The sequence below is a fragment of the Ovis canadensis genome, chromosome 23 (genome assembly GCF_042477335.2).
Source record: "Ovis canadensis isolate MfBH-ARS-UI-01 breed Bighorn chromosome 23, ARS-UI_OviCan_v2, whole genome shotgun sequence".
NCBI classification, from domain to species: Eukaryota; Metazoa; Chordata; class Mammalia; order Artiodactyla; family Bovidae; genus Ovis; species Ovis canadensis.
The window spans coordinates 45408306-45434178 of NC_091267.1; the positions used below are offsets into that span (position 1 = coordinate 45408306).

The 25873-nt window shown below is 42.9% G+C and overlaps 1 long non-coding RNA gene across 2 annotated transcripts; it reads right to left on the reverse strand.

Annotated features, from left to right (window-relative positions):
• Window positions 1–1141: 1141 nt before the first annotated feature.
• On the reverse strand, window positions 1142–24851 carry LOC138428257 (uncharacterized). Of its 2 annotated transcripts, none has more exons than XR_011252361.1 (3): window positions 24711–24851; window positions 11397–11554; window positions 1142–4331 (listed from the first exon to the last, which is right to left on the reverse strand). It is a non-coding gene; the product is annotated as an uncharacterized lncRNA (long non-coding RNA). The 2 variants fall into 2 exon arrangements; XR_011252362.1 differs by having other exon boundaries at window positions 11397–11559; window positions 24711–24826.
• Between the last annotated feature and the right edge of the window lie 1022 nt (window positions 24852–25873).

A 25873-nucleotide genomic window follows, 5' to 3' on the forward strand; every position in this document is an offset into this window, starting at 1 on the left:
GGTGGACCTAGAGATTACCACATTAAGTGAGGAATCTTAGAGAAAGACAAATATCATATGATGTCACTTACATGTAGAATCTAAAATATGATACAAATGAACATATCTACAAAACAGAAACAGACTCATAGACACAGGAAACAAACCTATGTTGTCAAAGGGGAGAAGGGGCGGGGGAGGGATGAATTAGGAGTGTGGGGTCAGCAGTTCTGTCGCTGTTGTTATCTAGTCATTAAACCGCGGCAAACTCTTTGCAACCCCATGAATGGTCCATGGGATTTCCCAGGTAAGAATACTGGAGTGGGTTGCCATTTCTTTCTTCAGGGGATCTTCCCAAACCAGGGATCAAACCTACATCTCCTGCACTGGCAAGCAGATGCTTTATGGCTGAACCATCACCATATATAAAATATTCAATAGATAAACAACATGTTCCTACTGTACGGCACAGGGAACTATATTCAATATCCTATAATAAGCCATAATGGAAAAGAATACTGTATATTTCATATATATATATATATACACATATATATATAACTGAATCACTTTGCTGTACCCCAGAAACTAACACACCATTGTAACTAACTATATTTCAATTAAAAAAAAAATAACCCCTTCAAGAGTTAGGGGCATACCCTGTGCTAATCCTCTTGAATCACCACAGTGTTTGATTTCATGGTTTCCAGGATTTTGGGGAATAACTATAGTACAGAAATGTTCTTGTTATAAATTTGATATCAAGAATACTAATTAATAAAAACACTCAGTTACTGGTATACCAAGAAACTAGTGCATATAGTCTATTGAGAATTTCTGTGCAACTTCAATTTACGGAGCCCTCATTACCTTGCAAACACTGACCACTGACTCCTTTTCCTAAGTGGAAATTTGCTGACTATGTGTCCAGTGGTGTCTACGTTCAATCGTTGAGTCTGTGTCTGGGATGCTACAAAACACTTTTATCTCTTCCATAGCTGCATGATACTTCTTTCAGGAAAGCACAACAGTATTTTGCAAGTCTGGGTGTTTATTTCATCGATGCTGTCTGCATGAGATTCTGTTTATCTACTATGAAAATTAACACCTGATTCTTAGCAAAGAATCTATCTTAGCAAAGAATTTCTCTTCTCTCTGGTTTATTCTCTTTAACATACTGTAGCCACAGTATTAACATACGACAAGCATTGTATTAAATGTCTTTCCATAGAATATATGGTGTATTTCTTTCTTTAGTCCTATGAGGTAGGTTTTATTATCCTTGTTTTTCAGCTGGGAAAATAGAAACTGACAAGGATGAAGTCTCTTGCCCGAGGTTCAAGGATCAAAAGTGGCGGAGTTGGAACTGGAACCTAGGTCCCCCAACCTCTAGTCCACCCATGCTCAGCTCCACCATGGCACCCTCCACAGCTTCCCCAGAGACAATATGGGGCTTCCACGGTGGCTCAGGGGGTAAAGAATCTGCCTGCAATGCGGGAGACCCAGATTCAATCCCTGGGTCGAGAAGATCCCCTGGAGACAGGAATGGTAACCCACTCCAGTATTCTTGCCTGGAGAATGCCATGGACAGAGGAGCCTGATGGCCTACAGTCCATGGGGTCGCAGAGTCAGACATGACTGAGCAACAAACACTGACAGAGACATTATGGGGACATTCAGCTTCATTTCCTGTGTGAGACCCTATTTCCAGCACTGAGTGGTGGTATCCCCAGCTCCTGTTAAGTCATCAATTGGGACAGTACATGTAGGAAGAGGTTACTTGAAAGAATTCAAAGCTTGCTTTCTCTGTATTGCTTTATTTGAAAATGATTTTTCTCTAGTAGTTGGCTTTCAAGTAGCACACTGGACTCATAACTTCTTGAGCTCAGAGATGCTCTCCTGAGGACATGTTCTTTATTTTAATTGAAGTCTTCATCACTGGCTGGCTTCCAAGTGGTCTACCAGATGTCTTTTTCTTTGCTAGAGCTGAAGCAGATTATGATGTTCCAGTTCATTTTCCCAATTTGCTGTACTTTGCTGGCAGCCTGATTTCTTTAGCAAACCTCACTAGAGAGGCCAAAATCATGGATCAAGGCAGCAACAAGTGAGTCTTTAGAATGTGCTTTCTTAGATAATCTCAGGCAAATTACACACACTCATACACACACACACACACACACACACTCCCATCTTTTATTTTAGTGATTAGACCTAGATTTTCCTAAATTTCCACATAATGTAACTTTCTCAGGATGTGCAGCCCTAAAATTAATCCTCAAGGGATTAACTAATCTCCCAACTGGGACTTTAAGAAATCTCCTATCTCATATATCTTTCATTTTATGCTTGGAGGCTTGGGAAAAAATATATATCCACTGCCTTTCCCTATTATTTTTCTTCAGTCCTATTCTCTATGTTCTGAGATGCTTCATACTTGAATTGTCTATACATTGTGTGTAGGTACAGGGGAATGCCTTGAAGTTCATTCTACTGTTTGAAGTGCTACAGAGTTAAATCTTATGACTGCATTTATATCACCTAGAACAGTTTCTGGTACTTGGTAGTGGCTACAAGAAAGTTTATTAAATCAACTAACTCATAGTCAAGCATCAGTTTCTTCATTCAAGCAATTCGGGGAATTTAGTCATTTCTTATTTTTCGCTAACTTTAGAGTCTTTGTGACCTTTACCTCTAATTTAAGTGGTTCATGATGAGGGCTTTCATTTTACTTTCTGGTTTCATAGAGGAGCAAACTAATTAAACATCTAATAAAACAGATGGGAATCTGGGCTTTATAGGAATCTGGGAGGGTCCGACGGCCTCCTGGGACCTGTCACTGGAGTGAAGACTGGCAATCTCCATCTCTTAGACAAGTTTTGCTAGCCTCGGGTGACAGTGTTAACACAGTGCTAGGCTGCCTTTCCAACAAACTACAAACAAAACCAAACAGAAGAAAGACAATCAAACCAACCCCCCACTGCCCACTGGCTGACTAAAGCAGCAGGATTGTCGTGTTGTAGAAGGGACCAGAACAGGAGGAGGCAGTAGTTTCCTAACAAAGTGTATTGTCTGAACCATTTTATTTAGTGTGGAAAAAAGTCCCTCGTATTGAAGATTTACTTGGAAGTTCTGGGCAGATTAACTTTTGGTAAGAGTCAGAACTAAAAACTTTATTGGGAATGCTACATACACTCCAAAGACCAACAAGAGAATTTAAGTTAGATGTGATTAGTATGAAGAAAGTTACATTTATTGTACTCTTATGTATAATTGATCACATGAAAGGCCTTTTGTAACTATAAAAGAGACAGCCCATTAAATTGTTTTACCCCGAGGATTATACAAATTTGCGGATATCGAATTGGATCACCAACCTATTGGTTTCATAGCAATGGTAAATCATTAAGATGCTTATTTTTATTCATATATCTTTCTTGCTATTTATTATTAACCAAGTAGCCCCTCCCAGTTTTAGCTTTATTTTCAAACATCTGAACCAATCCTTTTGTCTCTCCACCATCGGTAAAGGATTAAACTGGTTGCTAAGAGCTCTATAGGTCACCTTGGAGGGATCTCAAAACAGAAGAAAAAAATATTTGGCAAGAACATCCCTGTGTTATTTAGTCTTGGACAGAGAGTCTATAGAGAAAGTCAGAGGCCATCTTATCTCTTGATTTGAGTAGAGAGGCCGTGACTCCTTGGCATTGCTTTGTGCAAATGAGTTGAGCTTATTTCCAACCCTTCCATTATCCAGATAAGAATGTGCTCTGAGAGCTAAAGGTTAAGATATGAAGATTACCTGGCATGTGTGGGAGAAGCAAATTGGCCCTCATGCTTCTGTAGAAAAGGTTGTCGAGGTTGTTCCCCATTCCTTATTTATTTCAGACAGACAGCCCGCAGAAAAACACAAGCTCAGACTCCTCCTGTATATGTTGCAGGAGAGGACAGCTGCAAATCACAGCCGGTATCACAGAATGAGACTGAATCCAATTTGTCACTGTCGGTTCTCTGGATTTAGACTTTTCATTTGAAGAAATGCGCCTGGCAGATCTCAATCATGAGAAATAAAGGGAGTTGAAGGCTGATGGTTGTGTTGAACTTCTCCCATTAAGCACCTCACGTTTGTTCCAAGTCTCATAATAGGGACACAGCCTGGTATTTTGGGGCCACTGCAGAAGCTCTGGGACAGCCTTGCTACCAAGGACATCTTCAGTATCTACTGATCCCTTTGTCCTCGAAGCAGTCCGGGCTTTATGCTGATTTTTGCATTGTACCAGATCAATTCCACTTCGAATTTTAGCTGGAGAGGTCAAAAGGTGTGTATGCATCTATAAATCCAGGGTCCTGTTAGCCTAGTGCAAATGGGTTGAAAGAGGGAGACAGAAACAGAAAGAAAGTCTGTGCTAAATAAATGGTATTCAATTTTAAATGAAGTCTCTCAATTAGCATTGAACATTTCTTTAAACAATCAAGATATTAAAGCTAGAAAGAAGTTAATGAGCCTATGGAGAAAGTAACTTCTAAAGATTTTGTGCTTGGGATGGTAATTGCTTTATGACATTTTGATGTCATTACAACATGAAATTAGGAGGGCAAAATGTTTCCAGAGTGTTTCTTTGGATACCCTGTTAGGAAGCTATTAAAAGGCAAGATTACACTGGCAAAATGAGTTCAGTGTGTGCCTTTGGATACCTGCTTTGCAAAACGTCACGGACTGAGGCTACAATGCAAAATGATTACTGTATGTGTCATCCACTCCAACGCTGTTACGTTCAAATTGCAGTGGAAGATTAAACTTGGAAGCAAGAATATAGAGATGTGGTGATGAGGTGGGGCATGGGGGAACTGGCAGAGATTTGTCTCAATTACAATGTCAAAATGAAATGAAACAATCATAAGCATTAGGACTGAAATTCAACCTCCCCCCGATCCAAGAACCAAGCACAGTCCGAGCAATGATGTTCATGAGACTGTCTACTATTTCTCACCATGATAACAACGAAGCCCTTTATTGAAAGACCAAAGCGGTTTTATCAAATAAGAAGTTGCAACACCATACAATTTAGGGTAATGAGGAAGGTCAGTTTATATCTGGAATTCTAAAACTGCACGAATGCAAGAAAGAAAAATTCTTTAGATAATTCAAAACTCAAAACTCGAGAAGAAATATTGATCTACCTCTCTGCTGTGCACCCAGAAATTAAAAATACTAATCTACAAGAGACTAGGGACTTCTCTAGCAGTCCAGTGGTTAAGACTTCACCTTCCAATGCAGGGGATGTGGGTTCAACCCCTGCTTAAGGAACTAAGATCCCATATACCTTGCAGCCAAAAAAGACAGAACATAAATAACAGAAGCAGTGCTGTAACAAACTGAATAAAGACTTAAAAAAAAAAAAAGGGTCCATGTCAGAAAAAAGAAGAATCTACCCAAGAATCATACCAGGCACACACCAATATTCTAAGTCTTCTTTTCCCCCAGATGTTGCCTCCTGCTGTGCAATCTTCACGTCCAAAGAGGTGTTAAGCAGCAGAACATCTGGAATGGTCCATTACAGGAGTCCATCCTCGGGGGGAAAGAGGGTTAACACAACGCATGTTCCTTTCTGTCAGTCCGTAAAACCATGCTTCCTTTTCAGAGGTTTGCCAGTAAATCAGAGTGTTATAAAACACAACATATTGGAAAAGTCTCCCAGCCTGTATCTACCATGTTCATCAGTGAGCTCATCTGAACTCGAGGCTCTGTTTGGTGGTGTGCGTGTTGTGTATTTGTGTGGGCAGATACGTGTGTGTGCCACAGCGGCTTCAAAACCGTGGTGGCTGTTGATATGGTTGTTACGGTAAGAAAATGTATGACTCGATTAGCCTGTGCTCAAATAAAGGAATAAGAAATTGGTTGAGATTGATATCTCCCATCACAAACACAGTGGGAAAGTTGGTTCTCAGAGGCCCCTGACAGCAGAGTGCCAATGGAACCATTAGGCACCATGCCCACCCTCTCCTCTCATGGAACCGCACACAGTCATCCCAAACGCGCTCTTGCTGTCACAGTTATCTGAAGAGGCATGGAGCCTGTATCATCAAACAAAGGAGAGAAAGACCTAGGGACAGGTTTTCTGGCCAGTGGGCCCATGGTCTTTCTAGGTCAAAGACACTGAAGACAGGATGGCCCAAATATATTTTTCTGTCTTACTCGCTGACACCCCTACTTTTACCCAATTCTGTTTAGTTTTAAAACCAAATCACTGTGGCTTTAGATTAGCTGAACATTAATTAGAATAAGGAAAGAGAAGGATTCCTTTTCAATTTCAATCCCATTACATAATTTGGTGCAGCTCTTAGTTTTAGGCTTATCAGGAGCTATTTGGAGAGTCACTTCATTTTGGGGAAAGACTCCCATCAGAATCTATTCATGGGCTTTCTTCTGACCAAGTCATCCCCTTCAACCTTGCTCAGTGATGCTATTAAAATTCTCAAAGAGGTTTGAGTTTTGGTTTGTTTGCTATTTATGTATTTTTATAAGCTCCTTGGAGAAAATGGTGCTATAACTGTTCAGTGTTATTATTAAGGTTATTATATGCATATGCACTGCCACTTATTTTTGAAGAGTAAATATTTGTGCTAATTATATCAGTGTCATCCACTGTGCTAATTATATCAATATCAACATGTTGATATTAATATAATTAATTAGCACAAAGATTTACTCTTCAAAAATACATGGCAGTGCTTCTGATTCATTTGCCGTGAGGGGGGAATGAGTGAAGCACGGTTCTATAACACTGTATTTAGGCTCTGATATGCAATCAGCTCTAATAATTACCTAATACTGTAGGTGGCCTTAGACGAGGAAAAAAATTTTTTTCCAGAGTTCCCTGGGAATTGGATGCTAAGATGAAAAGCATCTGAGTAGCTTTCTTCCCACATTCTACTTGGTGATTAACCAACTATCCAAGTATAAAGCTGCTCCTCATTAACCCCGAAGACCCCAACAGAAAGGTAGGTGGAGTGAACAAAAGTGATTAAAAAAAAAGAGAGAGAAAATAATTCTCCTGAATTAACTGTTATTATTAAATGATATTCAGCTTGTTACATTTTTAATGTAACTACTCAGCAATGAGAATCAGAGAGGGGAGGGAAGAAAGCATCTGAGTCACAAACCACGAGAGCAGCGAATAGAATTTAATTTGAGGCTACTCATTATAATTTAAGAAGTTCCTGGTAACTGTATTAATGACAGTTCAGTTCAGTGCAGTTCAGTCACTCAGTCATGTCCGACTCGTTGTGACCCCATGCATCGCAGCACACCAGGCCTCCCGTCCATCACCAACTCCCGGAGTTCACTCAGACTCACGTCCATCGAGTCAGTGATGCCATCCAGCCATCTCATCCTCTGTCGTCCCCTTCTCCTCCTGCCCCCAATCCCTTCCATTACAATTACAGTTTACATTCATTTTCTGTACTCTGGATCAGACATAATGTTAAGTGGTTTTTTTGTGTTATTGCATTTCATACATATAACCCTATGAAACACAGTTATTATCTTAGTTTCATAGATGAGGAAACTGAGGCTTCAGAAGTATAAATAATTTACCCCAAACACATAGAGGGTGAGTGGGGGGAGGGGCGGTAGAGAAGCACCCAGCTTTTAGTCCTGCCCGTCTCCACTGTCTTTCCAATGGAAATATGACCAACTACCCAGGAAGAGCTGGCCTGGCCCACGGCTATTTGAGAGACAGCTCCTTGTACTTATTGTATTAGAACAGGAACAGAACAGCTCTTTGAAGCTACTTTCTCTTCAAGAAGACTATATTGGAGCTGCCTAGAAAGAACTATAAATCTCAACCACATCTTGACAGGATATTAGCAAAAGGAAGGCTTAAGTACAACCAATGCGATTTCTCCTGGATTCATAAGCCAATAAACGGAAAGCAGTTTTTTGAAACAGATATCAGGAGATAATGAAAATGTCAAACCTCTAAATTTTTGTTAACCAGTTCCTGATGAGAGGCCAATTTAGAAAAATAGCTTTTTAGAATCAGATCTTTGGGATAACCTAGTCCTGATACTAATGGGAAAAATCGAAACTGAGTCTGGTGACATGCCAAGGCTGAATATTCCAGAAGAGCAAAGGAAAAGAGCCAGAGCTTTGGCACCCCCATTTCCGTGCTCTTTCTGCCATGCCCCTTGGCTTCTCCTTGCCTTCCTCGGCAGGGTTGGCCCAATGTGCAAAAAACTCTCCTCCAAATTTATGAGTAAACCTCAGTAACGCTCCAGTGTTCTGAAATCAAATAACAAAGAAATTAAGAGATGTATCTACATGCAAGAAGCACTACTCTTGCCATTTATTTAAATATCTGCTTGACCATCATTTTCTAAATCTTTGATACAGCCACCTATCCTCTTAGACATCTCCCTAAGTGGAAAAAAAAAAAAAGAAGAAAAAGACATGGTTCTGTGTAAATGGTCCCACCTTTGCCTGTGATGTTACTTTTTGCCTTTTAAAAAATTTTGAATACTGCTTCTTGCCATTTCAGCTAGCTTTGAGTCAGAGAGACAGCCCCAGAGACAGCAGAAGCACAGAGAGACAGGAGAAAGACACGGAGAAATAGTGGACCTGCCCATTTTTGCTCATCCGTAGCCTCTTCCCTGGTTCTCCCAGGTCGGTATAATACTTGGTGCTTGATTCCATCGCCTGTGGGTATTGTCCCTTCTCTAGAAATGTAACCCCTTCCAATTTAGCGTGACGCAATCCCTTTCTTCTCACAGGGCCCCATCTCTGAGTGGCTTCCGTTTTCTCTTCTCAGGTTCTCACAATAGACACCTCACATCGTCCGTGTCCTCTCTACCTCTTTTCCTGTCTGAAACCTTCCCTCCCACACTGTCCAGGGTCTGAAAATTAAGAGCAGTCCTGTTAGTTCTGCCAGTGTCTCTCCACCTCCCCAAATCTGCTTACTTTTCCTTATTTCATGACCCATGTCTCTATATTAGAGGACACTTCCTTCAACAAGACACTTATAAGCATTATAATACACTGAATATATGGGTTTGGTTTCTTCCCAAGGAGTTAACAACACTCATGGTCATCCTCAGAGGCAGCACTTAAAAGTGATTTTCCTCTCCCCAGAACTCCTGAATTAGATGAGGCCCCAAGACAGGACTGAAAATGAGGTTTTGCTGGTCAGGTAGCTAAATGCATTAATTAAGCTCCACGTACTTTGTTTCAGGGGAGGGGTGCAGGCAGATTTATCACTTCCTTTGATTCACTTGGACCAGTTTTTTTCCTTCTCCTTTTTTTCAAAAGCTAGAGTCCACGACATACTTTTTTTGGGAGGCAGACACTTCAAAGAGGTACATTCTTCTGGTCAAAAGTGTTCTGCTTTATGCCTTTCACTTTTACAATGTCTTTAATTCTGGCCTACAGAGAAGCCCTTCGGCGCCTTCACTGACCCAACGTTTCCTTTTGCTTCCTGCATCTTCTCTGTCACCAAATTCCTCTGGAACCAATTCCACTCTTCCTCGGCCCTGGGTCTGTGGGAACCCTCCCTCAGACCTGCCTCCACCTGTTTGTTCCTAATGCGAGTCTTCTCTTCCTCACAGCAGCTCCTGGTCTTCTGCTTGGCATCTTTCATATGTATACCTATGGCTGACTCATGATGATGTTTGGCAGAAACCAACACAATATTGTAAAGCAATTACCCTTCAATTAAAATAAACACAGAAAGAAAAGAATGAAATGTGCTTTAAAAAGCACTTCTCACCAGTCTATGTTCGATACAGGATATAGGATGCTTGGGGCTGGTGCATGGGGATGATCCAGAGAGATGATGTGGGGTGGGAGGTGGGAGGGGGGTTCAGGATTGGGAACTCATGTACACCCGTGGCTGATTCATGTCAATGTATGGCAAAAGCAATACAGTACTGTAAAGCAGAATAAAGTAAAAATAAAAACTTTTAAAAGTAAAAAGCACTGCTCCTCTAGAGTGTCCTACGCCCTGCGGTGCAGCGTAGCTAGGTCCCCACAGCATCCAGCTCCTGCCTCCCATCACACTCTGAGGGTCCTCCTCCACCTCCCCACCCCCACCCCCCGCCACTGCTCCCTCTCTTCTCTTTTTCTTTATTTCCCTTCTTCTGCATACTCCTCCTTACTCTCCATTTCCCTGCCCTCGTCATCTCTTCTTTTTTTCCCTCTCTTCTTCCCTCCTTCTGAGAGTGGGGGTCATACGAGTTCAGTCTTTTTTCCTTTTTTTCTTTAACAGCCAGAAAATGATCAGACTGGGATTTGAACACCAAACCAAGAGACTCAAAGGCTTTGGTTTTTCCACTTTTGGAAAAAGCTGATGCACTAATGTTTATAAGGCTTGAATCTTTGATAAACAATTAAATATCAGGCATCCCCAGAGAAAATCATGCCCCCTCCCTCTTATGTCAAGGGCCCATTTCATAAATGAAGCCAAAGTGTTAGTCTGAGCTCAGAGAATCTTCTGGTTTCATTGAAACCCATAGGCATCAGAATTAGAATGTGAGTCTCAGAATGTATATCCTCATTACAAGGATAATAACAACTACCTCCTAAGTGCGGTGGTAATAATTAAATTAGACAATGTACCTAAACCCAGCATGGTTTTCTTACACATAAGAGTTCTAAAAATTGAACTGCTGTATGTCCCTGCAATTTCACTCCTGGCTATATAACCAAAAACCCAAAAGCACTAATTCAAAAAGATATATGCACCTCAATATTCATAACAGCATTATTTGTACTTGCCAAGCTATGGAAGCAACCTAAGTGTCTATCAACAGATAGAAAGATGAAGAAGATGTAGAATACACACACACACACACACACACACACACACACACTGGAATACTACTCAGCCACAAAAAAGAATGAAATTTTGCCATTTGCAGCAATATGGATGGAGGGTATATTGCTAAGTGCCTTGGAGGGCATTATGCTAAGTGATATAAGTCAGATAAAGAAAGATAAAGACTGTATGATGTCACTTATATGTAAAATTTTAAAAATACAACAAACCAGTGAATATAACAAAAGAGAAACAGATTCACAGATACAGAGTACAAGCTGGTGGTAACCAATGGAGGAAGGGAATACAGGAGGGGAAATATGAGGGTGTAGCATTAAGAGATATAAACCATTATGTACAAAATAAGCTATGCACTACACACCACAGGGAATGTAGCCAGTAATTTACAGTAACTACAATAACATCTAAAACTGTGAATCACTACATCATACACTTACAACTTATATAACATTGTACCATCAACTAGGAGAAGGCAATGGCAACCCACTCCAGTACTCTTGCCTGGAAAATCCCATGGACAGAGGAGCCTGGTGAGCTGCAGTCCATGGGGTCGCAAAGAGTCCGACACGACTGAGCAACTTTACTTACACTTTTCACTTTCATGCATTGGAGAAGGAAATGGCAACCCACTCCAGTGTTCTTGCCTGGAGAATCTCAGGGACAGTGGAGCCTGGTGGGCTGCCGTCTATGGGGTCACACAGAGTCGGACATGACTGAAGAGACTTAGCAGCAGCAGCAACCATCAACTATACTTCAATAAAATAAAAAATATTCAATTAAACTGTAAAAAGTTACCATATACATATTGTAAAACTATTAGGGCCAAGCACTGTGCTAGGTACTCCAATGATCAGCCCTTCATTTAGACTAGCAGAGAGAAAAGAGGTCACCTACAGCCTCATTTATATTCTATGAAGTAATCTATCTTAACCCCCTCTAAATATTCCTGGGAGATGCCTTTCAGCATAAGTAACTGAAGGCAAAGGGGATATTTTAGGGCTAGAATCTTCCCATGCCTCACAAATAATGCTTATAGGCAGTTACCAAAGGGACCCTGCTCATAATATCCTTTCCTGGAAAAACATCCAACGTTGGACCATTTCCACAAATAGGACCAGGAAAATTCCCATGGTGCTGAAGCACTTGTTTCCAGGGGGTTAGTGGGTCAACAACTGCTCCCTTTTCCCAGTGGAAAAGTTCAAGTTCTCCCACAGGCCACAGGGGTAAAGGAGGGCTGCTGGGGTGTGTGGGAAAGAGCACAGGATTGGATGGGAAGCCAGCACTACCCCCAGCCTGGGGAGGTCCAGGGAAAATGACTTCACCTGCCTGGTTAGATGAGTCATTCATAATCTTATGCCCCAGAATTACCTGGAAAAAAAAAATTGAATTGCCTATACCCAGGTCCCTCCCTAGAGTTTCTGATTCAGTTACACTGGAGTGCGGCCTGGGCATCAGTATTTTTAGAAAGCTTGTCTTGTGCTTGGACTCTTTAACCAGAGTTGAAACCACTTGGTGAGCCTAAATTCCACAACCTAGATTCATCTAGAGCTGTTTGTTAGTCTCTAAATATTTATAGGATTTGAAACTAAACCTGAGCTGAGATACTGGGTTTTAAGGTTTTCAAGTTTTCTTTTTCATAAGCCATGTGCCAACGTTTCAGTGATGAACTAGCACTGATTCGTGAATCTGATAAGCCATTCTTGGGTACCTACTGTGTGCAAGGTGCCTGAGGATGCCCGCAAGCAGCATGATGCACGTGGGCTTGGTTTGCTCAAAAGAGCGAACATGCCTCCTCATCCTGTCTACTTCACTCTCTGGGAAATGGTCAGAACACTTGAGTAATTTCCATCTGGAAGAGCCACTGGGGAGAAGGGCTTTGCTGCTGCAGCAGACAAGAAATTTGGCCGATCTCCCTGTCCTTGCTGATCACTGCCCAGGACTGGGTGAGAAACATCCCCATTTTCACCCTCTATCCTAAATCCTCCCCCAACACATATACACCCAGAAGGTGATGGGAGCCACAGTCAGAGAGGAGTGGAGTGGAGGAAAATCAAACTAGAAACTGATTCTCTGCTTTGGTGTTGGCAAGCTGAGGTACTCAAAGGATTTGCATCTGAATAAGAGGTAATGTTGCATTTTTTTTCAAAGAGGTTTAATCTAGTGTCTTTGAAATCCAAATATTTATCCATAGCCCAACTCTCACATCTGTACACGAGTATTGGAAAAACCATAGCTTTACCTATATGGACTTTTGTCAGCTAAGTGGTGTCTCTGCTTTTTAATACACTATCTAGGTTTGTCACAGCTTTTACTTTCAAACTGTGGTACTGGAGAAGACTCTTGAGAGTCCCTTGGACAGCAAGATCAAATCAGTCAATCCTAAAGGAAATCAACCCAGAATATTCATTCAAAGGACTTTGATCTGAAGCTGAAACTCCAATACTTTGGCCACCTGATGCAAAGAACTGACTCATTGGAAAAGATGCTGATGCTGGGCAAGATTGGGGGCAGGAGGAGAAGGGGGTGACAGAGGATTAGATGTTTGGATGGCATCACTGACTCAATGGACATGAGTTTGAGCAAACTCCGGAAGATAGTGAAGGACAGGGAAGCCTGGCATGCTGCATTTCATGGGGTCACAAAGAGTCAAACACAACTTAGAGACTCAACAACAACATCCACGGCTCACCTCTTTCCAGAAAAGTATTAAAATGTGGCTCAGTACCAAGGCAGATTTCCATCAGATAGAGTCCAGGGTGATGAACTAGCCGCCGATCTTATCTAGAAGAGCAGCCTCCTGTTTCCATCTGATAAATATCTGTGTCCTTTTCTAGACACTCTGCCTAGGTTGCTAATTTCCCTCTCAGGTACTCTCTTAAACAAACAGGCATTCTTGAGTGCCACTGAACACCATGGTGAGAAAGCTGCTTACATTGTTGAAGCCAGGAAGAGGAGTGCAGGGCGAAATAAGAAACATGGACACAGAGCAGGGTATCCATGAGGAGGAAAGAAGTGTAGAATACCACCCCGCCCTTACACCCCAGGATAAACCGGCTCCCCTTGGCAAATTAACTCCAACTGACAGTAAGACATTTCAAACATTGCTTTTACATGAAAACAAACACAGATATATTAAGTAAAATGCAGAAGTCACACAAACCACTATGACAAATCCCAACACTTCAAATGCATTTCTTGCTTGTAGGGAGCCACTTACTGACACACCTCCAAACTCTTATTCCGATCATCATCCACTCTGCTCTGCTAGGAGAGGTACTTTGATGGAGAAGTGTGGCGAGCACTGGAAAAGTCTAATTACCTCATCTGATCGATGAGGAATCTGAAATCTAGAGAGGTCTGCATCTTGCTTAAACACTCATGGCTGGTCAAGGGTGACCCAGAGACCAGAACGCGCATCTTGGGTTTCATATCTCAGTGCTGTTAAGGGAATGTCACAAAGGAAAGCTGAGGTGAAATAAACTTTTCATTATGAAATTGAATGGGAGCTCTGGAATTGGAGTAAGGAAATGTATGCTCCAGCCCTTCTCTGTCACCTGAAGCTCTGTGGCCCTGAGTACATCAGCTCCCCCCATGGTTCTGGGACCAGCAGCCTCGGGAGAGGATGTAGATGAGCACTAAATACCTCCAGGATCCTCGTGCTGTGCGTGGCACCTGTGTGTGTTTGATTGCCCCCATGATGTCTGAAAATGATCACTCTGGTGCTGATTTGGATAATAAAGTCAATACTGACTTGACTTGCCTGTGGTTGGCAATGTGTAGGAACTTCAACCTTGTTTGTGTGTTGATCTTCTTTAAATCACTAGATTAATCATTCCCTGAGAACAAAATGCATCCCCTGTATTCCTTTGTATTTCCAACAGTAGGCTTGAATATTTGCTCCATGAATGAATTCTTGGCCTCGCTGACCCTCTAAGGGAAGGATAAAAAGGACCCAACAGGAATACCACTTTATCAATTCATTAACATAGAACTATTTCAATTCTGGTACACCTAAACCACTTTTGCTTCAGAATGATGGCTAAAAGTCATTTGGAGGCCTTTATCTAAACAATGTATGAGGGAGATGGAGAAGACTCGAGACATATTAGGAAAAGAGCACTTTCTGAAAGACTAGAAAATTTCCAGGAAAATACTCCCAAAATACTTTCTATATCTCATAATGTCCGTTTTTGTTATACTTTTTTAATGTATTTTTTCCATCTCCACCCATAAATGAAGAAATGAAGCCTTTTCATTGAGTTTTTCTACCATCTCAGGAAAATTCTTTTGAAGAAGACTTAAATAATCAGTACAGAAAAAGCTCTGCTCTTGTGGTAAATCTGATCCCAATCTTGTTACTGTGTTTTCCCACTGACATTGTTCCATCCTACGGAAATCCATTCTATTGCATTCAGCTGCTTTCTTCCCTTCCCTGTTTGGTGGATCAGGAATAAAACCATTTATCTAGCATTTTGTACATTCTTCTTTCCAAAGACTGAGGGAGGAGGGGGCTTACTGAACACATCCCTTTAAAGAACAGAAAGGCTTCACTTGGCGTTTCTATACTTTGAACTCAAGGTCACAGACATGGAGAGTGTGACTGGAAGCAACAGCCTTCTGAGAGGAGCAAAACGCCTCTTAAGCTACTTTGAGCCCCTCCTTGCTCAACCCTAGATTTTGAGCCCATTGCATTCAGTGATGTGTGAGAGCCTCAAACCTCTCCTCCTGGCCAGATCAGTCCTGAACAGATCACACCATCGTTTGAATCAAGAAGGAAAAAACTGCCAGTGGAATTCTGAGACACCCCCCACACCCCGCCGCTCTCTACTCTCAACCTCCTCCAAGTCCTGGCAGATGCACTCTGACTGCAGAAGATTCTGTTCAGCTCCTAGCCTCTCCACGTGTGCAAAGGTTCTAAATTCTTTATCTCCTAGGATCAAACTTGACATTCCAAAAAAGAGGGGGGCCACCTTCCTGCTAAAGACATGCTTTGGAAGCTGTCTCCCAAGGTTCAGAAGAGTTCAGGAACCACTAAAGAAACACCACCACAGAGGAGAGAAGGGCACCAGACTGCATGGTGTTCAAGCCCCTGAGTTGAGTCAGTGGATGGGGCTCTCAGCCAATGCCAGATGAAGGGGAGTTTTGCGACAGTGACACCTGCCAACTAAAACACAGTGATCTTGCCAGTTCATCGTCCTGATCCTGAACTCCAGGCAGGAGAACCATCAGTCTGGGTCTGGATGTCTGCCTCGTAAACACCCTTAACTGAGAATGGGGCTTCTGATAATATGGAACAGCAGGACAGCTACTAGACAGTGCAAGTGGACCCCAGGTCATTTCCACTTGGCAAAGGAATGACCTACTGCAATTTTATGGGATATGCCCTTGATACCTGAAATCCCCTGGGTTTTAGACTAAATGACAATTTCAAGCTCTGAATAACTTTAGGAGAGACTAGAGTGCTGTCCACTGTCTCTGCAGAATGCCCCCTTGACTCCCTTCCTGAGAAAAGATTCAAAGTACCAACCTCCTTACCCTGGCTTTGCGAGGTTCACGGCTCCCAAAGGCATGGATCCTATTAGGGATCTGAGCTTCAAAGGCCCTCCTGTTCATGCCCCTCCTGACTCAAGTTAACAAGGGTTTCATTAACCTCAGCAAATGGGTTAATTAAATTTGGTTAATTAGATTTGGTTAAAATGGGTAAATTAAACTGATTTTCCCAGTAGTTCTTCCCACCATACTAGATCGTGGAGTAAAGAGGCAATGCCTGTGAGTCTCAATCATGTTAGAAAATGGGGGTTTTCCACAGAGGCAGACACAGATCTGAAATGAGACCTGCTGATTCTCCAAGTGGGCGCTTGAGGAGTCATGGACTCAAACGACCCACGGCTCCCAGATCCATCCTGGATCTGGCCCTGAAAAAGGGCCCTTGTATGTCTTTCATGATGTCACATAAAGCGCTGCTAACTGAAATAAGAGTCTGTCTGCAAACAGGGCAGCTTCCAAATGCTACTTCAGCTAACGTGTGCACACTCTCTCAGCAAGAGGCTTACTTACCACCCCTGACCTGCCCAACCTTTCAGAGCAGACTGCGGCTGCTGCATGTGCCAACTTGAAGCTCACGTTTTAAGTGGCGCTAATTGGAAGTGAACATCTTATAAATAATCCATGGCCACAGTCTTTGACGTGCATATACAGTCAGCAAACCAAGCCCAGCAGATTACATTCAGAGTGGTTCGAGAGGAAGGCCTGTGACATCTGTGGCCTCTCAGGGCCCGTGCAGATGTGGAGGGTCAGTGTCCACCGGGACAGGGTCCTCCCCGCCTCCTTCAATTATACTTCCTGTCCTGTTAGGTCGTGTTCTAATAAAATATGTAGAATTCAGGGGGTAGCTCTCTACTGTTTTTTCTGGAAAAAGTGAATGGGAAGAGAGGGGAAAAAAAAAAAGAACTTGGCTCGCATGTTTTTGGGGGGGCCAAAGTAGGTCTGAGTAATTGGAACCAATTAACGTAAGTGAAAGTTTTTGAAGCTGTATTTCATCGGAGTGTTTGGCATTTTCAGGAGAAGGCTGTAATTAGGCTGCTTGGAAAAATAATTGGTGGTTTGGAGCCACACAGATGTACAGTACCCCTGAAAAGAGATGCATTTTCTGCGAGTGATAGGAAACATGGTGATTCTTAGGACCCATTCCCCAAATTCCTTCTTTACTTATTTTGTCTCTTGCATCTGTTCTTTCCAAACCACAGGAGCTCAGCATAGTTCTGCAGTGCTGTTTGGGGAGCGGGGTGGGGGAGCTGGAGCTGAATTTTCCATATTCATGCCCTCAAATAGACCCTCAGCAGTCCCCTGTGGGAGGGAAGCAGACACTCAAGCCCAGTACAATAACATACGCTTCTGGGGGCTCCATGCTCCTCAAATCTATTTTTAAAAGCATGCTTTAGTAAATTATATATAACATATAGCACATCGTGAATGTATGTGTACAAAATGATGAAATGGAATCACTGTGGGTTGGGAATGTCATTCAGTCCCTTCCTTCATCCACGTTAACATCAGGGTGAGCCATGTAGCCTTGCCTCGGATGGGACCCCTCTGGTGTGTGGGTCGCTGCTGTCTGTCTCCTAGAGGTTCTTTGATATTTTTCCCCAGAGCCACTAGGCACCTGGAGACCACCACGCTGGTCTAACAGATGCCTCATCTGCATTCTTCTGCACTGAGAAACTGCAGGCATTTAAAAGCATCTTGGTTGATCCATTCCACTGTACTACTATCCTGGTGAAACCCTGGGTCTGATTTCTTCCCTCCTGGTCTTGAGGATGAGAGATGCGTGGGACAGTCTGAAACTGAATTTTCAAAGTCACACTGGAGTTTGTAACAAAGCAGGAAAAAAAAAATCAGAAAACAAACAACAACAAAAACCCAAAAAACTATTTGATGCCTAGCTCCCCAGCACCCCACAGGAAGGAAAGTGGATGCTTCTCCCAGCAACTGAGTTTGTTGCATCTTCTGAGGTTCTGGCAGGTTCCCCTGCAGAACCTTCCTCTTCACAGGGCTATCTCCACACAAGCCTTTGGTAACTTGAGGGCAGCTGTGTTGAATGGAGCTGGAGAGCTCCATTCATCTGTACTCCTCGTCCTGTCCACAGTGGCAACCTGCATCCACTGTGGCTCACCCAAGCCATGGGAACAGAAACAAAAGAGCAAAATGAGACTTTCATGTTTGGATATTTGTGGAGAACTGACTGAGGAGGCTGAAAAAAAAAACATCTTCCCAGACTCATTGGTGAGCTGGAAAAGTATATCCTCTCAAAGCCTAGAAACTCCCAATGCATGCAAGCTAAGTCGCTTCGTTATGTCTGACTCTATGCGACTCTATGGACAGCAGCCCACCAGGCTCCTCTGTCCCTGGGATTCTCCAGGCAAGAATACTGGAGTGGGTTGCCATTTCCTTCTCCAATGCATGCATGCATGCTAAGTTGCTTCAGCCACGTCCGACTCTGTGTGACCCTACAGACAGCAGCCCACCAGGCTCCTCTGTCCACGGGATTCTCCAGACAAGAACCCTGGAGTGGGTTGCCATTTCCTTTTCCAGAAACTCCCAAAGCAGAGTCCAAACTGAAAACTCAGCCTAAGCTGATAGAAATGTTGGAAGGGAAGAGGCATTCCCAGCCTCCTATCTTGCACAAATGACTTCAAAGAAGATGAAGAAAGGACTACACAGGGGAGAGGGAACCTGACAGACACGTCTGGGCTAATGAAGAGGCTGTAGAGCGACGGCACCATTTGGGTTCAGCTTCCTCAACTTGGACCAGCCAGAAACCACACAGGTTCAGCTTCAACAGCCACAAGCCATGGAAACAAATCAGGCAAACCAAGCAGGCAGTGGTCCTGAGCTCAACAAGGTGATCGACATTGGTTTGCTACCCTCTGCACAATAAAATACCATAAGGCAAGATGATGAAGTAAAAGAAAACGTATGCATTTTGAAGCCAAATGAAATACTCTGGGCTAAGCTCCAGAGTATATCCCTAAATTCTTTTTCTTTTTTTTTTTAGGAGGGGGAGAAGAGGGTAAATTTCATTAGCTAAAATCTTCTAAAGCATCATTTCTATTCCACTTTTGAAAATGAAGACTTTGCCTTTTAACAACAAATCTGCATTTCATCATCAAGATGGAACATGACATCCTTGGCTTGGTTACTCTCCCGAGAAGCAGGCCCTTGTTTGTACAGTACGTTTAGAATGGAGACAAAGACTACAGCAAATTTATTTCAGACACAAGAAAGCGGCTGCATACAAACATATGAAACTTGGAGCTAAGAACAATGTAGCTTCTATTCCAAGTGGTCCAAATACCATTTAACAAAACTCTTGAAGGAGTTTCACTATTCTATTGTTTCCAATCACAGTTTCAAAGACAAGACAAGTCACTAATATAAGAAATATTTTAGAATGACTGAAAAACATATTATCAGTATCATCAACATTTAAATAACATAGGCCTGGTATGTCAGAAACATTATGTTAGGAGTAGTTATGTCAAAAGCAAGCTTAAATAATAGACAATGGGAAGGATTTAGGTATGGTAAACTAAATGGCAATCCACTCCAGTACTATTGCCTGGAAAATCCCATGGACAGAGGAGCCTGGTAGGCTACAGTCCATGGGGTCGCAAAGAGTCGGACACAACTGAGCAACTTCACTTCACTTCACTTCAAGCTAGTATCATGCTTCAAAACATAATGCCTTTGAAACTACTAATGAAATATTATTTATAGCCTGATTTTATAGTGCCTTTTTCAAATTACAAGTGAAAGAAGTTTTGCTACTGTAAAGAATCACTAAGCCAGACTGAAGTGGTTGAGACAGATTGAAGAACACCCCAGGCACGTGTGTGGTCATAACATAACTATAATCAGGTCCATTTACAACTTATCTTGAGCCCATCCCTCCTGTGGAAGGTACTAAATTTGTACCCAAGAAGGAAAACTTCAAGAACATGGCCTTCTGCACGTGTTCCTTCCACCAGCACTAAGATGTGATGAGAAGAGAAATGGAACGATTATTTGTAATTGGAGCTGGATCTTGTCTCGTGAATTATCCAGATAATGAAGGCAAGGTATCAGTGGTGAGACCTGCCCCCTGCCTGGCACCCGTGAGCAGGTATTCCCTGCCCCTTTTGTACCGAGGAGGGTTTTTAAGTCAAGGCAGGTCGAGTGGCTGCATATGCTCTAGATACTCTTTTCTCTCCTGCTTTCTGAGGCTACCTTGGAGCTGTGTGGTAGAGATGGAGGTGACAGAAGACACAGACCAGCCCCCTGGCTGGCATCATTGTACAGAGTCTCACCTCACCCCCCAGATCATATACGAACATGATGGGAAGAACAGGAGGCCTTTATTATATGAAGGAACTAGAGCTGTAGGGTTCATTTTAACAGCATCACTTATCCAAATCCAGTATCCTCACCCTGAATCAATGAGATGATTAATTTAAATAGCCTCTTTGCCTAAAACTGAGGAAAAAGCCTGAGCAATAATGAATCCAAGTCAAGGGATATTTGTCAAGAGCCACTCGACCCAGCTGAAGGGGACAGCCTTCTCCTCAGTTATCACCAGTCTGCTCATCATGTTCTGTAGGCAGAGTAAAAGAGAAAGCAGTGGCACCCCACTCCAGTACTCTTGCCTGGAAACTCCCATGGATGGAGGAGCCTGGTGGGCTGCAGTCCATGGGGTCGCGAAGAGTTGGACACGACTGAGCGACTTCACTTTCACTTTTCACGTTCATGCATTGGAGAAGGAAATGGTAACCCACTCCAGTGTTCTTGCCTGGAGACTCCCAGGGACGGGGGAGCCTGGTGGGCTGCCGTCTATGGGGTCACACAGAGTCGGACACGACTGAAGTGACTTAGCAGCAGCAGCAGCAGCAGCATCAGAGTAAAAGAATCTGCCTGCCAATGCAGGAGATATAAAAGATGCAGGTTCGGTCCCTGGGTCAGGAAGATCCCCTGGAGGAGGGCATGGCAACCCACTCCAGTATTCTTGCCTGGAGAATCCCATGGACAGAAGAGCTTGGTGGGCTACAGTTCACAGGGTTCCACAGAGTCGGACATGACTGAAGTGACTTAGCAAACATGCAGAGTAACATTACATGAGCAATCTGAGCACAAGACAATCCAGATAACTACATCGAAGCAAGCCTCTGATTTCTCCACAAACAAATAGGGTGTGCATGTGCTCAAATGCAGGTCTGCATGTGTTGTGCATATGTGGTTTTTAGTGACAACAGCAAGCATCTTTGCTTTGGGATGAAGTTCATACTTCTATTTAAGGCAGGACTTAGCAGAGGAGCCAGTTAGAAACTTCTAGGGGATTCCTTGAGAAATCTTTCCCAGGATTTAATTTTATAATTTGACTAAAGCATCATAGCTTTAGAAAAGAAGCTGAGAAAAGAATAGAGGCAAAATGGAAAAGAAGAAAGGGAAAGACATACCCAACTGAATACAGAATTCCAGAGAACAGCAAGGAGAGATAAGAAAGCCTTCTTAAGTGAACAATGCAAAGAAATAGAGGAAAACAATGGAATGGGAAAGACTAGAGATCTCATCAAGAAAATTAGAGATACCAAGGGAACATTTCATCCAAAGATGGGCACAATAAAGGAGAGAAACAGCAAGGAACTAACAGAAGCAGAAGAGATTAAGAAGTGGCAAGAATATACAGAAGAACTATACAAAAAAAGTCCTAATAACTCTGATAACCACATTTGTGTGGTCACTCATCTAAAGCCAGATATCCTGGAATGTGAAGACAAGTAGGTCTTAGGAAGTATTACTATGAACAAAGCTAGTGGAGGTGATGGCATTCCAGTTGAGCTATTTCAAACTCTAAAAGATGATGCTGTTAAAATGCTGCACTCAATATGTCAGCAAATTTGGAAAACTCAGCAGTGGCCACAGAACTGGAAAAGGTCAGCTTTCATTCCAATTCCAAAGAAAGGTAATGCCAAAAAGTGTTCAGATTACTGTAGAATTGTGCTCATCTCACAAGCTAGCAAGGTAATGCTCAAAATCCATTAAGCTAGGTTTCAATAGCATGTGAACTGAGAACTTCTGGATGTTCAAGCTGGACTTAGAAAAGGCAGAGGAACCAGAGATCAAATTGCCAACATCTGCTGGATCATAGAAAAAGCAAGGGAATTCCAGAAAAATATCTATTTCTGCTTCACTGACTGTGCTAAAGCCTTTGACTATGTGGATCACAACAAACTGTGGAAAATTCTTCAAGAGATTTGAATACCAGAACATCCTACCTGTCTCCTGAGAAACTTGCATGCAGGTAAAGAAGCCAAAGTTAGAACTGAACATGGAACAACCGACTGGTTCCAAATTGGGAAAGGAGTACATCAAGGCTGTATATTGTCACCCTGCTTATTTAACTTACATGCAGACTACATCATGCGAAATGCTGGGCTGGATGAAGCACAAGCTGGAATCAAGATTGCCAGGAGAAATATCAACAGCCTCAGATACACAGATGATACCACTCTAATGGAAGGAGGAGAGTGAAAAAGCTGGCTTAAAAGTCAACATTCAAAAAATTAAGATCATGGCATCTGCTCCCATCACTTCATGGCAAACAGATGGGGAAAGGTAGAAACAGTGGCCAATTTTCTTTTCTTGTGCTCCAAAATCACTGAGGGCTGTGACTGTGGCCACAAAATTAAAAAATGTTTGCTCCTCAGAAGAAAAGCTATGACAAACCTAAACAGCATATTAAAAAGCAGAGGGAGCGCTTTGCCCACAAGCTCCATATAGTCAGAGCCATGGTTTTTCCAGCAGTCACATACAGATGTGAGAGTTGGACCATTAAGAAGGCTGAGCACCGAAGAATTGATGCTTTTGAAGTGTGGTGTTGGAGAAGAGTCTTCAGAGTCCCTTGGACAGGAAGGAGATAAAATCAGTCAATCCTCAAGGAAATCAATCCTGAGTATTCATTTGAAGGACCGATGCTGAAGCTAAAGCTCCAGTACTTTGGCCGCTTGATGTGAAGAGCTGACTCATTGGAAAAGACCCTGATGCTGGGAAAGACTGAAGACAGGAAGAGAAGGGGATGACAGAGGATGCAGTGGTTGGCTGGCATCACCAACTCAATGGCCATGAGTTGAGCAAACTCCAGGGGAACGTGAAGGACAGGGAAGCCTGGCACTGCTGCAATCCATGGGGTTGCAAAGAGTTGGACACAATTTAGGGACTAAACAACAACAAAGCATCACAGAGGATATCAAAGTGAGGTTCTTTTATTCTTCTGCAAGAGAACCCTATTAAAATTATTCTCCTAGACAGTCAAGTTCAGAGATGGCCATTTGGTCAATAGAAGCTGCACCCACAGCAAGAATAAGGGACTTGATCCTCAACATTGAAAGCAACTATTCCATTACTAACCCTCAAGCAAAACCAGAACAGGTTTGCAGTTAAACTATTCAAAATGCCACAACCATCCACTCCTGTGCCTGAGTCAGGCAGCTCTCAAGCCAGATGGTGTGCAGTGTTTGAAAACCCGGTATTATTTAAATGAAACAAGCATTCCATGGCTGTGGATCACATTGAACAATGAAGATTTCACACCCCGTGATTCCATCAGTGGCACTCCCTCTGTCTCCATTTGCATCCTTGGACAGATAAATAAATACTCTTTAGATCAAGTTATGTGCCTGGTGCTGCTTAGAGAGCAGAAACTCTAACGATCAAGTTGGTGTAGTGCTGGGTCATTATTATCATCTTCTGAGACCTGCCGTTGCAGGGAGGAGAGTGTCATATGTGGTGATATGACTTTAAGAAAGCACGAATGTGCCAAAGATGACTTGGAACTGCCAGCCTTCTGGGTGGTTGTGGGGGACATTGCAAGGCTTCAAGGAATGTTTCCAGGAGATTACAGATATTGCAGGGGAAACTGTTAGTGAGTGCTGAGCACACAGACACCTGCGAAAATCAGAATCATGCAGAAGAAGGGGAAGGAAAGGAGAAAAGATAGCCAGGATGCTGAACCCCATTTGGAATCATAGCGCCCTCCTCCCCCAATACTCCTGTCATTCTCTAGGCTCTCTGGCTGACTGGGTGTCCCAGTTCTGTCTGGTTCACACTGTATCATCTTCTTTGCTAAAGAACCTCAGTGATGAGCTACAAAAGATGGGGTTCCTATGCTTATGAAAAAGCAGACTGAGAAGCAAAGGGTGTGGAGGAGGGGCAACCTCAGAAACCATTCCCAAATCTGGGGAGGGCAGATCAGACCTTAACTCTTCCCCTGAAAGTCCACCCCCACCCCCTTTGCACTAAGGATTAACCCTCCCACACTTTTGCCTATTCTTGGGAGGAAGGCATTCATCAGGACAACACAGGTACCCTTACCCTCCAAGGCTTCCAGGGGCGGTCACTGCATCTGCTCTGAAGACAGTGGCTTCTGCGGAAGCAGGGGTAGACATGACAGGCGCCTAGAAGGCCCAGGCTGTGACGGCCAGGAAGTGAATGTGTGTTACCACGGAAGCCACCAAGGGGAAAAACTTTGAAACATTTTAAAAATGCAGGTGCACAAATTACTCATGCCAGGAGCGGCGGTGGCACTTTGTAATAAAATCTTATGTTTATTTTCCACTGTTGAATACACATACCTTAGTGTTCCCAGAGAGAGAAGCCTGCAATGCTATCCAATGAACAGTTTGCAGATGGATTAACTACATGTACCAATGAAATAAAACGTGCAGATTTGGGCCTTTTTGCTTCCTACCTTAGCTCTGAGCCCAGAGCTCCCCAATGATAACACGGGAGGTTTGTGCAAAGATCTGAAGTTGAGAAGGATTAGAGTCAGATGGAAAAAAAAAGGACACAAATGAAAATACTTCTGCATGAGCCTTAAAACCAAAACTTACTACTGAGTGATTCTAGCTTTGGAGCCAGCGACAAATGATAGCAAGGAGGGGGAGTTTCCAATGGTCTCACGGTGGGCAGGGCGATGACCAGCCAAGCACTGTGGGATTTATCAATCAACAGGACTGCCAGTTCTTGACAAAGCCCTGACAGGTGAAAGCAGGGCCATATGTAAGGGGGTTTGTCTTTAATATTTCTTTCCAAGGCATATAGTTGCAGGGGGCAAACCTTTAATTTGTGGCTTCCTGAGAACGGATTCATTTTAGCCAAAATTTATTTCAAGGTTAATAGTTGAATAGTACTATTATCGGCACTGCAGAGGGAAGCCAAAATGTAAAAGACAGGGGCCCAGCCCCCACTGTACTCATTATCTAGAGAAAGTAAGTAAAAGTGTTAGTTGCTCAGTCCTGTCTGACTCTGTGCAACCCTATGAACTCTAGCCATGGGATTAAATCAGGCTCCTCTGTCCATGGAATTCTCCAGACAAGAATTCTGGAGTCGGTAGCCATTCCCTTCTCTAGGAGATCTTTCTGACCTAGGGATTGAACCAGGGTCTTCTGCCTTGCAGGTGAATTCTTTACTACCACGCCATCTAGGAAGCCCAGAGAAGTTCGCAAACCACAGGATTTGTGACAAAATTCCAGGGC